Genomic DNA, 16,809 nt, shown 5'->3' on the forward strand with positions numbered 1-16,809 from the left:
TTCTAGAGGGGAGGGGGTGGGGGGATGGGTTAGCCTGGTGATGGGTATTAAAGAGGGCACATTCTGCGTGGGGCACTGGGTGTTATGCACAATGAATCATGGAACACCACATCACAAACTAATGATGTAGTGTATGGTGATTAACATAACAACAACAACAAAAAAAAACCCAAAGTACTGATAGACATGAAGTACTGATACTGAGTCTTGAAAGACTTCATGCTGAGTGAAAGACATCAGGCCAGAAAAAGGCACATCCTTATGACTGTAGTGACACGAATTCCAGGAAATAGAAACTTAACAGCAACAGAAAGCATCACTGGCTGCCTGGGGGTAGGGGCGGGTAAGGAAGGGATGGCAACAGAAAAAGCGGAAGTTGCCGGGGGTGATGAACAGGTTACTTTCCCTGCGGTGATAGCTTCAGAGTTGTACCCACGTCAAAACTTACCAAATTTTACACTTGCGGTGGTGTCCGTTGTATTTTGTATTTATTATGCCTCAAGAAGGCTGTTGGGCTACACATACTCTAAAGGCGGTACGAATGGCAGTGAGGAAAGGAATGGAAAAAACGACTGGAAGAATACAACAGGCCCAAGTTGCGAAGATCTGGAGCTTGGCTGGCAGGAAGGGAGGTGGCACCATCAAGAGCGCCCGGGACAAGCAGAAGACAGGCACGTTCAAGCTGTGGGCATGGGGGACATCTTGTCCCAAGGTGCAGTTTAAAACCTCGGGCTAGAAATCAGAGGCCAGAGACACAGCCTTGGGACGCTCCACCCTTTCCTTCAACCCCCCCACCCCCACCCCTCAGTCCCTTTTGGGTGGATACATTTTCTTCTGTGTTACAATCTGAGTCCCGGAGGGAAGAAAAACCCCACTTTGGAAGAGTTCCACTCACCTACATGTGACCTTCAGGGAATTTCTAGGCTCACACCCAGAGGTAAAACCCACCAGGTCCTCATTTCACAGAGTTCCAAAAACGCACTCAGCAAAGTGGAGCTTTCAGAGTCTTATAAAAAGCTGTATGCGTTGGCGCTAAGTGAATAAAGTGATGTATGAAAACTCGAAGGGAACAAGCCATGTGCACCCCAGGATCTAAGAAACTAGAAATGGGTAAGACCTGTGAAGTCATTTCTCTGTTTGCTGCCCCACTCCCTGTTACATCAGTCCCTGCCAGAATGGCACCGTTCCTGAGAACTGCAATGTGGCTCTTCGTGCCGGAGTCAAAGGAAACATCTGTAAGTCTGGCGGGGTTTCAGGTGAGCGTGCTGCTCAGAGGACGTGGAGCCTGCCCCGGCAGGAGACTCGAGCTACAGAGTCAACTGCTTTTCTCCTTCCTTGTTTTATTTTAAATGTCAAAGCTTTTCACACTACGGTGACACCCTAAAATGATTCTCTTACTTCCGTTGCTTCAGTTGAAACAATATTTTTTCATGCTCCATAGAGTGCCCACCAGCTGATTCAAAACCAGGAATGCAATGGGGCACTCTATTTCAATGTGCCATGAAAAGAAAAAGGAGGAAAAAAACAGGTGGACGAAGCTGGTGGGAAAAAGTATCCCTTTCTCCCGAATGTTCTGCAATCACTCATGCAACCGACGCCTAGGACGGTTCGAACGCCCTGTAGTAAACAAGTTCTATGAGGTTCTATAAGGTATACCAATGGACTAAAATAGCCTCTGATGGCCTGCCAGAAGCTTCCAGTTCAGTAAGAACAGTGCCCAGGCACCTGCAGCATGACACAGAAAGCACTGTGCATGGGGAGAGGGAGACACGGTGCCACAGGGATTTCAGTGGAGATTCTAATGGGGTGTCCAGAAGGAGCTTTTATGGATGAAATGACATTTGTGCTAGGCTTTTAAAGGCCAGCATATAAACAATCAGAATTGGGAAGAAGAAGAAATAATACCTCTAGGTATAGGAAACGGAGAGGACCCAAGGCACAGAAGCCGAAATCCAAGAAGTGCTCGGGGAAGAATTCAATATCGTTCAACAAACATTATTAAGCACCTGTTGGTTACCCGCTGCACCAAGCGGCAGGCATACAGAGATGCCAGAGGAGTGTGCTTTTTGAAGTGAAACGGATGATTTCAGTATAATAATAAACACCAAGAATAGAGACACACCCAGCGTGCTCTAAGGAACCCCCAGGAGCATGGATTCTCAGGACAAACTACTTAGGTCTCATTTCCCCACGTGTCGCTTCACTTAGATGTGTTTGTTTGCTCAGTCTCTGTTTTTTCAGCTGCAACATGGACTCAGTACATAGTATTCGCCTCCTAGGAGTGTTGTGAGCATCTGTGCAATCACAGGGTCTTGTTAAGATTGTAATATCGTCACCCTTAGTACAGGACCCAGTGCAGGGCAGATACTCCGCATACATATGACTGGTTGTTGGGTTCAGACCACCCAGAACTGATCCTGATTTTGCTGAGAGGCCAGTTTGTTCTGGCTGCAGGCCGTAGCAGAGGTGCCGCGGGCAGAAGGACTGCAGCGGCTCAGTGAAGCTCTCTGGACTTCAGGGTTCTCTCCCAGAGCAGACGCGGAGTAGTGACATGCCGCTGCGCTGAGGGCTCTATGTATGATCCCCGCGAACACGCGCAACCATTGGGGCCATTTTGCAGATGAGGAAACCAAGGCATGCGGGCGTCCAGTAACGTCCTCTTGGGTCACAAGCCAAGCAGCCTGAGAAGGTGGGTCAGAAACTAGCACTTTACCTCCAGGGCCCCATTCATAATCTCCAGAGCCGCGCGGCCTTTCTGGTTCGACCACTGGCCGAGTCCAGCAGTGTTTTATTGGAAGCTGGCATTTTATTTGGTAGGAAAGGGGTGAGTAAAAGCTAAACATGGCATGGAGATTAACCTGTACCAGGAAAAGCACACACCTAAACATCACACCTCACATCTGTACAGAGTTTTAGGATTTAGAAAACTCTTTCACTGGCTTTTGTTGTTGTTGTGTTTTTGTTTTTCCTTCTGACACCACATTGCTGAGGGCCATACGGAGGCGAAGGAATACAGCCTCATGTAAGGGACACCTCAGCCCTGTATATTTGGGGGTGCTGACAGAGATGACCTAGGGGCAGTCATCCCCAGGGACAGAGTGAAAGGTTTCTGTTTCAGAACAGGGCACCCCTGGGCACCCCACCATTTCCCCACCAGACCCTGAGCTCCCTGTGGCCGTGGGCCACACCTTCCGTCTCTGCCTCCCCAGGACACTGCACACTGCTTGGCACAGAAGGCTCTTCAAAGACGTTCTAAGAACGGTTAAAAGCCTCTCTCGGCTTTTCAGCAGTAACTCTGTAAAAACAGGTAAGTCGGTGTTGGATCAGAGAGACGGAGTCTTCCCCTCATCCATTCAATCTGCAGCTAATTCCGAGGGCCCATTTCATGCCAGGCACTGAGCTTGGCACTGCCGTTTCAGGGATTAAAAAAGACACAGACTTCTAACAAGGAAATTCATGCTAGTTGCATGAAAGATACTTATGAAAATAAGTATTATAAATTCTCCAAGATTTTCAAAGTGTGCCTGGGGCTTTGATTTTTACGGTGCGGTATTATGTGCCTATTTTTATTTGAATGAATGCCAGGGAAGTAAATGGGAGGCTAAATTGTCTTTTGAACTCCACATACAATATTAAGGCTTAGATGTAAGGTCATCTGGAACCCACATGGTGTAGGTAAAAGAAGTAGGAGCATTATAAAAATTACTATGAAGGATGTGTTCGATTTTAAGACCTGATCAGCAATTTTCCTGGCATTATCAGCCTTGCTCCAAATATCACTTAATCTTTGTCTCAGGTTCTTCTTTTATAAAGTGAGGGTGTGCTCTGCCTTGGGCAGTGGGGGAAGTGGCTGGTGGCGGGGGGGGGGGGGGGCAGGAGAGGATGCGATAGGGCTTAACGGTTTCCTCACTTTGAAGTGTTCTAAAAATAAAGCGTTTTCGTCGCAAGCACAGCACGGAATATTGTGTCAACACAGCATTCTGTGTTGCTAGGGCAGTCCGACCGATGGTTTTTACAAATCCTCATGCGGCTCTTCAGCTAATGCAGGCAAGGAGCGAGCCACAGAGAGGCAGGCCTTTCTCTTTTTGTCCGAGCGTTCTGTGCAGGGCACCCTGAAGGGAGGAGGCAGGCCTTCCAAACGACTCAGCAGCCTAGGTTCAACAATCAGACTCTGCCATTGGACGCAGACTCTTCTGGTGGCCTCTTAAGCTGTCACAGTTTTATGTGCCTTGGAGTTTAATCTGTGGAGTAAAAGCCTGACATGTCCCACTTAAAAACTGTTCTCCTAAGTCCAGATTAGCGAACAATTAGGTAGCGAGGAAAACCCCAAAGACCTGATTTTTTTAAAAAATGTGGCTTTAATTTATTCATTACTTTTTCTTAAGTCTTCCTCCTGAGAGATGAGAGCAAAGCCTGGACTCTCGGAGGCACTGCCTCTGCGGGGACGAGGGCATGGTGGCCGGACCCCCTCAGTTTTCCGCCCCCCAGGGGGTGGGGTACACAACCCGTATTGGACTTGCAAAACAGCTAAGCCCCGCCACCATCTGGCAGCTGTACGGGGCCCCGCGTAAAATGAACCGGTGGTCACAATCCAGTTCCCATTAGACAGATGTCCACTTCACAAAGAGAGCACCACACTCAGCATCGGGCTTGGCAAAGAGCAGAGAGGCCTGAGCCTGGAAATTGCGTTTCCTGGTTCCGCCCAAGCCAGGTTGCTCGCTCGGGGGTGCGGAAGCGGGCCAGAGGAGGGGTGGCAGGTAGGACTGCAGCAGCTCTCCGAGGACTACTTTATGTTCATTGACCTGTCTCACCCCTTGGAAAACACCTCGAAACCCTTCTCTGAGGTCTTCTCACTCATCCCGCTGAGAAGGAATGTTTTCATCAACTAGGTTTTGGTTTATCGAGCCACTGGGTGGCTGAACCCTGAGACCACCACCGGGGCATCGGGACCTCACCCAGGGCCTGACGGAGACTGCACCTGCCCGCAACCCTCTCTCCGGCTTCCATCCCAGTCTCGGGGAGAACACGCGGGGCAGGGCACGCAGGGGAAGGGACCTCTTCAACCTTTCCTGGCTAATAATGAGCATTCTTGCCCCAAATGAACAAGTGAGCATTCAATCCTAAAGAGAAAGGGCAAAAACAGTGGTCCTTTATCTCAAAATGTCCCATCTGCCTGGACAACTCATGAACATCCTGCAGAGGACTTAAGAAAGGAGAACCCCACTTGCTGTTCTGCCGCTGACGTTTCTGATTTAATCTAGAGAGTGAAACGAAGTTGATCGGTTCCCCTGCCAGCCTAAAGGAAGTGGGAGGTGTGAAGGAGAGGTACGTTTCCTGCATGGCAGGGGTGTATAAATTAGGCAATGCTTTCCATTGATTTTTTTTTTTTTAACATATCCAAACAGTTTGGTTCACATCCTCTTTTGAATAACCGAAAATTCTTTACAAAATATTCACACACACACACACACACACACACACACACACAATCAAAAACCAAACACCCAGCTATACAAACACCAACTAACCTGACTTGAAGGAGAATCTTTAAGCAGCAACCCAGAAGGTGAAAAACAGGCACTTTTACCGCTTTACTGGATTGCATCAACTCTGCGCTATGCTGGTGTCCATTACTCCAACGGGTCTCAATATTAAACACAGTCCGATGTGCCGAGCAATATGACGTAAGGCCTACACTTATTATCCAGAGTCCATGGAAATTTGGGCCAAAGCAAGATAATCAGACACGATTACTCTGAAAGAACCTGGTGTCCTCGAGGCCAGGACAGAAGGATCAAGAATTTGGAATAATTGCTTGGGTTTGGAATCTATAGGAGGCCCTCTACAGAGTTTCAAATATTTGTTTGACCAACATTTATACTCTGTCCCCAGAGAGCACTGGTTTTTACTGATGACTCCTCCCCCTGCCCCCTCCTACCATGTTCTTTTCGTTCCCTGTAAAATGTCTATTTAAATCACATCTAGTATTTTCTAGCAAACTAGTTGAGAAAGCAGCATTAGGTTTCTGTGCACAAAAAAAATTTGCAAACCCTTCCTAATACACACAGTCTACCAGTCTGGAGGCCATGACTGCTTTTCCATCCCTGTCTTCTCATGCTCTACTTACTCTATGCCGCTTCCTGTCCTTTATCCACTTCCCACCATATGCCAGGCCCAGCACCAGGCTCTTTACATGCAATAGTCTATGGATAATTTATTCCTCTGTGGTCTACTGCAGAGAGAGTAACACATCCATCTGAAGAAATGGTGTTGGAAGAAACGAACTTTGTGTCACCACAAAGTTTAAAACAAATGTGTGTGTGTTGTATAAGTATACAAACACAAGTACACACACACCTCCTGCAAAGGATTCGTCACTCTTTATCATCAACTGGATTTAGGTCCATCAGGCAGGGGCCAGACATCCTTCCACAGGACCCTGTACCAAAGACATCACATGGGAAGAGAGTACTGGGGGCCAGCGGACATACCCTCCGCATCTGCGCTATCCTACAGGACATACCCTCTGCGTCTGCGCTATCCTACAGGACATACCCTCTGCGTCTGCGCTATCCTGCAGCAAACCACTCTGCATTTAATGGAGAACCCTCCAGAAGGTTCATTTAGTGAAAACGTTAGCCTTTTCCTGTCCTCAGCTCCCTAGAGGGAGGAGAAAGAAGAGGGAAAATTAAAGAAAAAGAGGAAAGAGGACATACGGGGCACGTTGCTGGAAAGATCAACATCAGACACCTTCTTCCCTTAACTCTGTCGCTTCACCTTTCTTATACAAACAGCCCAAGATTTTCTGCACATGGGGCCACGTGGGTTACTTTTCGAAAGAGACAACGTTCCCATGCACAACATGGACACCACGTCACCCAAAGCTGACTCTCCATTTCCAAAGAACTTCTGGCCATCCTGTCTTTAATACTGTTCAATTCCTTCTCTCCTTCTGGGTCAAAGAATGTGGCCTGTTCATCTTTCTGTTCCCAGCCCGAAGTCCTACGCCTCGCACACAGTAGGCGCCGATAGATGGTTACTGCCCCATGATGGTGCTTTGGTAAACACGGTGTTAGGTTCCTGGGCCACATCTTTCATCTTTTCTAGTCTACATGAAATGGGATCCACAGCTTTCAAGGCTCCAAGTCCCTGCTGCAAAAGCACCAGGCATGAGGCCTCGTGGGAGCGCCGGCCAGAGGTCCACTCCTGGGGGCTGTGAGGCAGCAGGCTCGCCATCTCTGTAACTTTCATCATGTTCTAAGTTCACCACCTCTCTGTGTCAAAGTTGGGCTCAAACTCTACACTTCGCTGCCATGCTAACATTTGAAGTCTGAGCAGCAGAATCCAGGGGTTTAGCATTAATTGAAAGAGCTTATCTATATATAGCCTCACCCTGCGCTTCAGCATCTTCAAAACTTCAATCATATTCTTTTTTTTTTTTTTTTTGAGAGCACAATCCCTCTCTTTTTATGTTTTGCTACAGCCTTCCTCCCTTTTCATTCTTGTGACTCAATGCTCTCAGGCCTTTTAAGTTAACCTCCTGGACCTTTCCATACGGGCTCACCTTCCTAGACCTCTGTGATTCATGCTGCTCTCCTCTGGAAGGCCTCCATCTCCTTGATGCATCTTCAATAGCATTTCCTGATATCGGGGCATGGTGGCCTAGAGAGGAGCGAAAAAGCTCTTTGTGCAAGGTGGTGGATTACCTGTTCTTTATCACTTGGTGTCTGCTATTTTCATTTGTAACGTTTAGCATTTGGGGCCATTTTGACCATGAACTTGTCGGAGGCATTGTTTCTCGTGCCCCCCCCCCCCACCCTCCCTATGACTGTGTCCCTCTAGTGTCTCTGATGCAGCTCCCCTTAAACTATAGGAATTTAGGAAGCAATTATTTTTTCCACCCAAAACTAAAAAGAAAGCAGGAAAAAAAAAAACCAAAACCCAGCAATTCAAGAGCCTAGCCATGTATGTGTCTGGTTGCAGGACTCATCCTCCATAGACTTAAGGTCTACCACACCCCAAAATATTTATAATGATCAGCTTCTGGGTCAATCAAGGAGTGTGATGAGTGGATACTCCCTTTCAATCCTTCATTTCATCTCTGATTCCAATTTATGATCCCCCTAATGGAAATAGAGAAATTACATTTCTTTATTCTTCAAACTGATCACTGTCCGAAGTATATTTCTCTGATCGGGTTTCTCCAATTTGAATTAATGCCAGAATGTGGAAACTGGATTAGGGGCATCTTTCTCAGTAATTTACATAGAGAGTGAAAAAATATTGATCCTAATACCTATTCCTGTGGTGTCTCAATTGCCGCCCCCATTCTCCCAGACCCATTAGTTTTTACCATTATAACCTGGCCCTGTTCAGCTAACTAGCTCTCTTTTCCAGCTGTAGCAAGAGCTGCTTCTAGGCTGCTACCTCCGTGTCTGTCTACGGGCCTTGAGAAATCCACGTACCCCGTAATTCATCAGGCCACGGTACCTTTATTGTGTGTTTCCTTCCTCATCACATGTGCTCACCAAAGTAGACTGGACAATACCCTCACGCCCTGGCCGGCTCTAATTCTTTAATGTGTATAATTGGCCCAGTTCATTGCAAATTCCTCTAGTGTGATACCTCATGTATCACCGAGATACCTAATGTCTCATTTTTCCACTGAATTTCACAGTAGGGGTCAGAACATTTCCAATTCTCCTGACCAAGTGTCCAGAAAGCCAGGGGACCACCATCCGTCATTTCTGTTACCAGAGTATGAAAACCCCTATCGATCTGTTGCTAAGTCCTATTATGTAGCCTATCTTCTACTCCCCCTCCCCCCCGCATTTGGCCAATTCTCTTTTCATCCCTTTTTAGTCTCTAGTGGTCCTGAAGGTCATCTGATTGTTGTGCACTCATTCATAATGGCCCATCCTGGCACACTTATGTCTGGAGGGAGAGCGGGTCTTGTAAGACGTTTGGGCTAGCCAATATGAGAAGAGAAAGCATGTGAATGCATGATCTCAGGATCAGTGAGGTTTGGACAAGGAACAAAGAACTCGAGACCTCACGCCTAAATCTTGTTAGCATCTGGGGCCGTGTGTCCAAGAAGAGGATTCAGTCTCTAAAGAATCTACGAACACAGGAAAAAGGGCTGTAGCTGTACAAACAGCATTGTGCATTTCACCGTGGTTGGGATGATTAAAGACAATACACTTTTTCACACAAGCTATGTAATGACTTTATTTATATTTTTAATGCCAGCATTCTAAACATCTCTAAAATCTAACTTAACTACGGTTTAACAATAAATTCTAATTAGAAGCAATGCTTGAAGGAGGAAGAAAGCAAATCTTTCAACCTGATTGCCTGATCATCTGGGGTCTTTGGAGGGGAAGTGAGGAAGGGAGGGTACGTCATGCTATGCCAACCCTCAAGCCACGCATACGTGTTTCAGAGAACTGACAGCACCACCCTAAGAAAGCACTCTCTTTCTGGCCAGGAACCTGGACTTCTCATTTCCAAAGATGGTTTCATAATGACCCACAGTATGGTAAGCCAGAGTGGTTCACTTGTGTAACCGATGGCAGAACATGTCTAATGTGGAGAAATCTCGCTGGGGGCAAATAAAAAGGCAAATAAGATCTCTAGGCAGGCAAACTACAAATGCACTCAATGGGAAATGCAAATTGTGAGATCATCTAGATTTAGCTGTTTTAGTCAACCTGTAACATGTGTTGGACGGATCCCAACAGACAGAAGCCATGGAGCCCTGGGCTTACTTTTCATGTAAATTTCTACCAAAAAAATCCATTTCCCTTTCATCCAGAGTCTCTTTTCTTTATTCTCTTGCTACACTGATTCCAGAAAGGCAAACCTACCAGGGACAATATGGCTGGGGACCAGCTGATGTCCCAGACAGAGGAGAAGAAAACAAAATGGTTAGAAGCAGCCTTAAGTAGTTTCTTTTCTTCCTTGATATTGGCTCTCTCTGTGTGTCCTCTGTGGCTCCCTCCGTCCTCTTCTTCCTTTTTCTCTCCAGAGATGTAAGGATCATATATGATGTATGGATCATCATCATACATACATATGAGATGTAAGGATCAGATATGCCCAGGACAGATACTATCTGCCGGGGGAGAAGCTGCCCTTTGATAGAAGTGACAGAAATTCAGAGCTGGGCTAGACAGGCATGGTCCAGTGTCAGCATCAGAGTAGGGGGTATTTAAAAGGATTCCTTCTCACTAGAACCCAAAGGAGGCTAATTTAACATTTTTCTTAATTTATCTCCATCAGTGCTGTGGGTGCAGGCTGTAGAAGTCAAAATAATTTAGAAGTCCGTTTAAGAAAATGAATTGTTAAATCTTTCACACAGCCATATGATAAAACCACTGAACCCCCCACCCCACCCTCACAGGCACGTGATAAGGATCCCTGTCTGCATGAGTATAAAAATTCTGACTGCATTTTACATTTATCCTGTAGGACCTCAGTCAGCCAACAATGAAGAGATGTCACAGGAAGTTACACAGTGATTTCTGTTAACGTAAAATTAATTCAGGATGAAAGATCCTTCCTGTGGGCCACTGAGACAGCACTACCCAAACTGGGGCTGTCCCAGAAAATCTAGGGCAGTAACCCTAGTTTCCAAGAGATTTAGGGCAGAAATCCTATCCCTACTTGTGTGCACTGAAATGTAAAATGGGTTCATCTTTTTGCATTTTGAATTTTTTCTCAATTATGGATTTCGAGATGACATCGCTTAAATAAACCGGTTCCAAGTCCATTTCTGGTACTTAAGGGAAGTTTCTGACAAGAGTTCTTTGAGGAAGAAAGGAGAGGCATGAAACATGAAAATGCCCCCACCCCAGTCCTCCAATGGGAGTCCTTCAATAAAAAGGTCAAAGGTGTTCTCTGCAAGCCTTTCACATTTTAAAGATTCAGGTTCAAGAAGACAGCTCCTCTCTTCAGACTATACCAGCAGCATGCACCATTGTCCTCTCCCTGAATATGCAAACCACAGGTAGCTTGTAACACTGTTACTGTAAGGATAAAGGAAACTGAGATGCATTCTCTGAAGGAGCTTGAGATAATATGTAGTTCTAAGTTCTTACAGGTTCTGGAGCTTGCTCTCATTCTTCCCTAACACGGAGGAATCTTCTGGACTGGGGGGCAGGGAGGGTGAAGGGGCTGTCCTCTTGTCAAATTCTGAAATGAATAAGATTAGGTTTTGGTGCCTTTCATCCTTCTCCTGGAGAGGAGGCCAAACTCTGATGTTACTAATGAATTCCTGCAGCCTGAAGGAGAGGCATCTGGAAGGGAAGGGGCGAATCATGGTCCGTCCTAGTGGAAGAGCAGTGCGGGAGGGACAAGGGTCGAGTCAGGCGAGGCGAGCTGCTGTCCAGCCAGCCTAGCTGCAGCCTGACCATCAGGAAGATGAAATGCCACCAAGCGCCACAACCACTATGAAATTGCTCTTTGGAAACTTAGTAACTCTTCCCAGAGGAGCCATGAATTTAATTTTTGTTCCACCCAGAACACTCTGGGCTCTAGGCGCTAGAAGAGCTGCAGCTACACAGTCCTTCCGCCGCGACCTCTGAGCACATTTCAAGAAAAAAAGGAAGTTTTGTTCTTCAGGCCTGTGGCAAGTAGTGATATAGTCGACACAAGCCACTTCCTGTTTCTAGCTCTCTTTGGGGTAAGAAGTTGCAGAAGGAGGGAGGGGCGGAGGGAGGGAGGGAGGGATGATCAATGAGGCATGAGGTCAGGACCGAGGGCCTGGTTCCATCGTCCAATTTCAAATGTTAAATGATTTCATTCTAGTTACTGAGCACAGACCCCTCAGCTTTCCTTCCTGTAAAATCAGAATAACAACATTTAACTTAACAACGCTCAGTAATAATATTTAACACTTGAGCTTAGCACAATGTAACTAGCGTTCATGACAGAGTATACCTTTTCAGGGTGCTATGATCCCGGAGTACCGCTACGAGGAGAACAGAACTATTAAGAGAGCAATGATCTGAGGGACACAATTCACCAACACGTAGAGGCTCTGAGCTTGGGCTCAATGAACACACCGCTGTACCCGCCGCGTCGCGCACGGGGCCTCGGTCACGATCGATCGCCAAGCCCAGACCAGCGCCACTCCTCCGCCTTTATCAGCTTTCCTGCCTTGGGTCTCTGGGAACATTCTCACACGCCGGATACCCTTCCTGACCTTCTCCCGCACCTGTCTCGGTCCTCTCCAGCAACAGGTGATCCCGTGTCTGGGCTCAGGGCCCTACTCCCCAGTCTTCACCATCCCAGGGTCACGGGGCCTCCCTGCTCTTCAGTAATCCTGCTCTTCTTTTGCGTTGGATTTTCCAAAGCAGTCGTTTTAAACCTTTTCCCTTCTCCTTATGACTTCTGTTCCACCCGCCTCCTCAGGAATGGGCCGTCTACTGAGAAGACGAGGGCATCTGTATTGTCTACTTCCCTCCATGAGACGGAAATGTGCTTGTTGCTACTTCCTTCTAACTGCTCTGCTGTCTCCACTGAGGTTCCCTTCTACCCTTTTCCATGGGCTCTTCAGCCACTCTTTCGGTCTCCTCAAACACCCTGATTCCTGTCTTTCTTGTGCTTTCAGTATGTCCTTTTGCTTCACCTTTCTATTATTTTCTTAAAAAAAAAAAAAAAAAAAAAATGGCCAGCCTACTAGAAAGGGCAGTCTCTACTCACAGCCCCACATGTAAACCTACACTATCCCGTGGCCTCTACCTTCGGAAACGCTCTCACGCCCTCCCGACCACCAAAGCCAGCGGCTTTGCGTGGCCCACATCCTTCTTGGCGTTACTGTGGCACCTCAGACTCAACGGGATCAGAAGTGAACTTCCTCCTCCTCCCGTTCCCTCCACTGCTGACTGCTCTCCCACGCCTCCCAGTGAAGGCCAAGGCCTCCTGCTCATCCCCACCTCAGCTGAGTTATCAAGCCTCCCTTCTTCCCACCACCATCATGTCTGTGTCACTCAGGACGCGCCTTCTCCGCGGCCACGGCCACGGCCACCGGCATCTCTGTTCAGGCCCCGTGCACGTCGGCCAACACACCGCCCGCCCCAGTCTCCTGGGCTCTGTTCCCCTGGCTGCCAGGGCCTTCACAGACCCTCCACTGTCTCTCCAATCAAATTCTAAGACTCTAGCCTGAGAACGAAGGCCTTCTACGAAGTGGCTCCAGCCTCTCTTTCCAGATCTCGCGACCTTCCCCTCTGCCTTGTCATTTCATGGACTTCACATTTCCTTTGAACTCTGGCAGGACTCATAGCTCCCAGAACCTGGCCTGCACTTTCTCACCTCCCTGCCCGAAATCAGGCCGGTCCGTCCACTTGTAATGCTCAACACTGTCTTTACTTATTGAAATCCTATTTTTCTCTTTTGAGATTTGGAAAAGATGCCATGTCTTCCCGTCTCCACAGCTGCTAAGTATTCCTTCCCTCCCCGAACTTCCAGAGGTCAAACAGGCTCCTCTCTTTCTTATCCTTTTCCCACGGTCTTCAGTATTATAGTTACCTGTGCTCTGGCCCCATGGCCCCTATTAGATTGGGGACAGTGATGGTAACAGTGGCTATAATAGTACCCATCGCCACACAAGCTCCTACCACCTTTCGGCTCTGTGCAAAGCATACAACTTCACCTCAGCAGCCCTAGGAGGAGAGCCTCCATCCTCAGAGGAGATCAGGTAACATGCCCAAGGCAGACGGACACCCAAGGAGTGGTAGAGCCAGAAACAGAATTTAGGCTTGCCTGACTTCAAAACCCATGCTCTTAACTACTAGGTGGTATTTCTCACCACCCACAGACTCAACCAATAACTACGGAATGAAGCATCGTCTCCATGAGTCCTGGTAGATGGGACAGTTCACTGAGCTGGATTCCCCAGAGTTGCAGACTCTGCCTAGCCAACACATACATTAATAGGGAGAAGGCACAGACAGTTTAGGGTCTCTTAGAGGACGCTTTAAAAATATAGAAGAAAGTTTTTATGCCTCAAGACCTAGGAACATCAGGTGCACAATGAGAGAAAAACCTAATTCACCTGGATTGGGTAATAACCTGATTTTGTCTCTTTCCTTGGAACCACTCATGTCAGTGGGGGAATGAATCAAGACTACTCCAAGAGCCCTACTTAGATCATTTAGACCATGTTTAGTAGAAAATTCTGTCATCCGACGCTCTGCCACCAGCCCTGGGAAAACATGACAACCATACTCTGCTGACAGAGGCAGGACCAATGCAAATGTGGGGTCCTACTGCACGTGTGCACAGGAAAATACCGCATGGCACACACAGGTAGGAGGTAGAGACAAGCTGTGGTTGCTGCCTTCTAGATGCAAGTGGCTAAGGGCTGTAATCCTCCGAAGGGAATGTCATTATGCAGCTCAAATCCCATCACAACAAATACCGTTACAACAGAGATATCTGTATAACAAAAATCCTTTCAAGCTTTGGCTGACAGCCCACGTACTTCAAGCAATATTTGATGTGAGATTTGGAGTCTACAGTAATGGGAATTGACCTATATTTCCAAAGGTAAGATTTTAACGATTTCATCTGTAAATTCTCTCCCATGGTACCATGAGTTGGAATGATGTACGATCTAAGCCCATGAGCATGAAAACCAAACACAAAGCCAAGGACCAAATCAACCTTGCTCGTGAAGGGCAGAAGTCCTTCCTTTCATCTGGGGAGCACTGAGGTACAGGAGAAGGCCTCTGACCCACACCCTGACATGGAGCAGAACAAAGATGGTGTGTGGCCTCCTTTCCCTGAGGTGAGCACATGGCGGTACAGCGCGTGAAGACAGAGCACCGTGTTCAAATTCTGACTTACTAGCTGGGCCCCCCTGGACTGTTGCTTAACTTCCACAGAGCCTCCATTTCCTCATCCGTAAAATGTGACAAACATCACCTACTGTCAGGATTTCGGCAAGAACTGAAAGAAATGACTCCTAAAACAGGGCCTGGTGCATAGCATACGTGCTCACAAAAGTTCGTTCCCTCCTCGTGCCTCCCCCCAAGACTCTGGGCTTATGCAAACTATTTAAATGAGGTTAGTTGTAAGACCTAGTGAATGAGGTCAACAAAATGTATAGTCTCAAACACAGCCTGGTCAAGACAGTGCTCAGTGGAACACTGGGTTAAAAAGAGAAAATGGCAGAAGAACTAGAGCATGCACACTTTCATGATTGAAAGGAGGGTCTTCTGGCTAATACAAGCTCTGTGTAAAATAAAATGCAAGTAATCAGGCAACAAAAGAAATGAGCTTTGATCACATGTGTCAGAGGTCATCCTGAAAAATGCTGATAAACAAATTTGGAGGCATGTTTTCCTAGACTGGGATGTACTATGGCTAAAGCTCCCAAACACTCGCTTACTGCCCCTGGCCTGGTTCTCCGTGGGTGTCATTCTAGATGCAGGATGGCCCTTATTTGCTGACCTTTTAGCTCTAGTCTGGTGCACTGTATTGTCTTTCCTCGATAGGATACTACAAAAATTAAATATTAAAACCAATTCTAGTCTTCTCCATTTGGGACACATGAAGGTAAATAATTCAGGAATATTATCGACAAACTTCTCAACATTGCCCCAATTTGTGACATTTTAAATGCTACTGAATTTTAGATATGTGATTTTTTTTTTTCAAATTATGGGACAATCGAGTTTGTGGGGACAAAATTCCACGTAAGCTATTTGGAGAACACTCTTGGTGTTACACGTCTTGAGACAGAGAACGGGAGTCCTAGGAACATAATCTGAAGGCATGTCCGTTCACCCTTTCAAAATGAGTACTGGCTTTAAAATTCTTCAAAGGTTTCCCAAAGTGCTATCAGACCGCAGCAACTAGAGAGAACGTGAGGTGGCCCACCATTTCTCAGAGTCACAGAGCATCAGTCTCAACAATGATTTACTCCTCTCCCTTCACCTTGACAGTAAGAAAGAGGCTCAGAGAAAAGTGTGTGCTAACGTTCATGTGTTCAACTCAAGGATATGTATGTTCAAAGCCAAACAATGAGTTTGCAGGACCTCTCCTGAGAGGCAACGGAGAAATAAAATAATAGGGCAGACCCAAATTCCAAGGTGCAGAGAAAAAGAAAGTGCAAGAGCCACTAAAAAGACAGGGGAGCCCTGGGTAGACAGCCCAAGACATCAAGAACAGAAAGAACAAAAATACGAAAGCAAGGTTACAACATCGACAAAGACCAAATGGTAGCAGCAGAGAAGGTATTTTTTAAATTTAGTTTGCACAGAGCTTGCAAAGGACAATTCCAATACACGGAAGCTTCCAGCCGGTAACGAGCTTTCTGGTCTCTACTTTAATAACTGAAACCCCCTCTCCCCATCACCCTCGTCTTAAAATGGAGGCAGTAAAAACCACCAGATTGTACACTTGAATCCTACCACTGGTAAGGGCGTAAACCACAAGCATTTTTGAAGGTGTGCTATTTCAGGCCACTAGGGTGCTTCTTCCCGCCCGAAAAGGCACATTTCACTTAATGATCCCCATCTAAACCCCAAGAATTAATGTCCCTCTTAAAAAGTGTACCCTTTCTTCCTTACACCAGTATCACCACACTAACTGTTCGGGAGGCATTTCAGGGTCCCCACAGGCGATGGAAAAGTAAAATGCAATTGTAATTGCACGGGCAATAACGCGGAAGGCAGGGGGAGAAAGAGTTAGCTCCTGCAACGCAAGGCTGAGAAACACGGTTCCTTAGAGAGGCATCCACTCCACCCGAGAGGAGCCTGCGCTGCCGAGGAAGTGACCTCGGGAGAGCAATCACGCGCCTGG

The 16,809-nt window shown here is 47.0% G+C and overlaps 1 protein-coding gene across 11 annotated transcripts in view; it reads right to left on the minus strand.

The window, feature by feature from the left end:
• CELF2 (CUGBP Elav-like family member 2) overlaps positions 1-16,809 on the minus strand; it is a 797,242-nt gene that overhangs the window by 138,687 nt on the left and 641,746 nt on the right. The gene's annotated exons all lie outside the window — the stretch shown is intronic.

Source organism: Zalophus californianus, chromosome 9 (assembly GCF_009762305.2).
Source record: "Zalophus californianus isolate mZalCal1 chromosome 9, mZalCal1.pri.v2, whole genome shotgun sequence".
NCBI lineage: Eukaryota > Metazoa > Chordata > Mammalia > Carnivora > Otariidae > Zalophus > Zalophus californianus.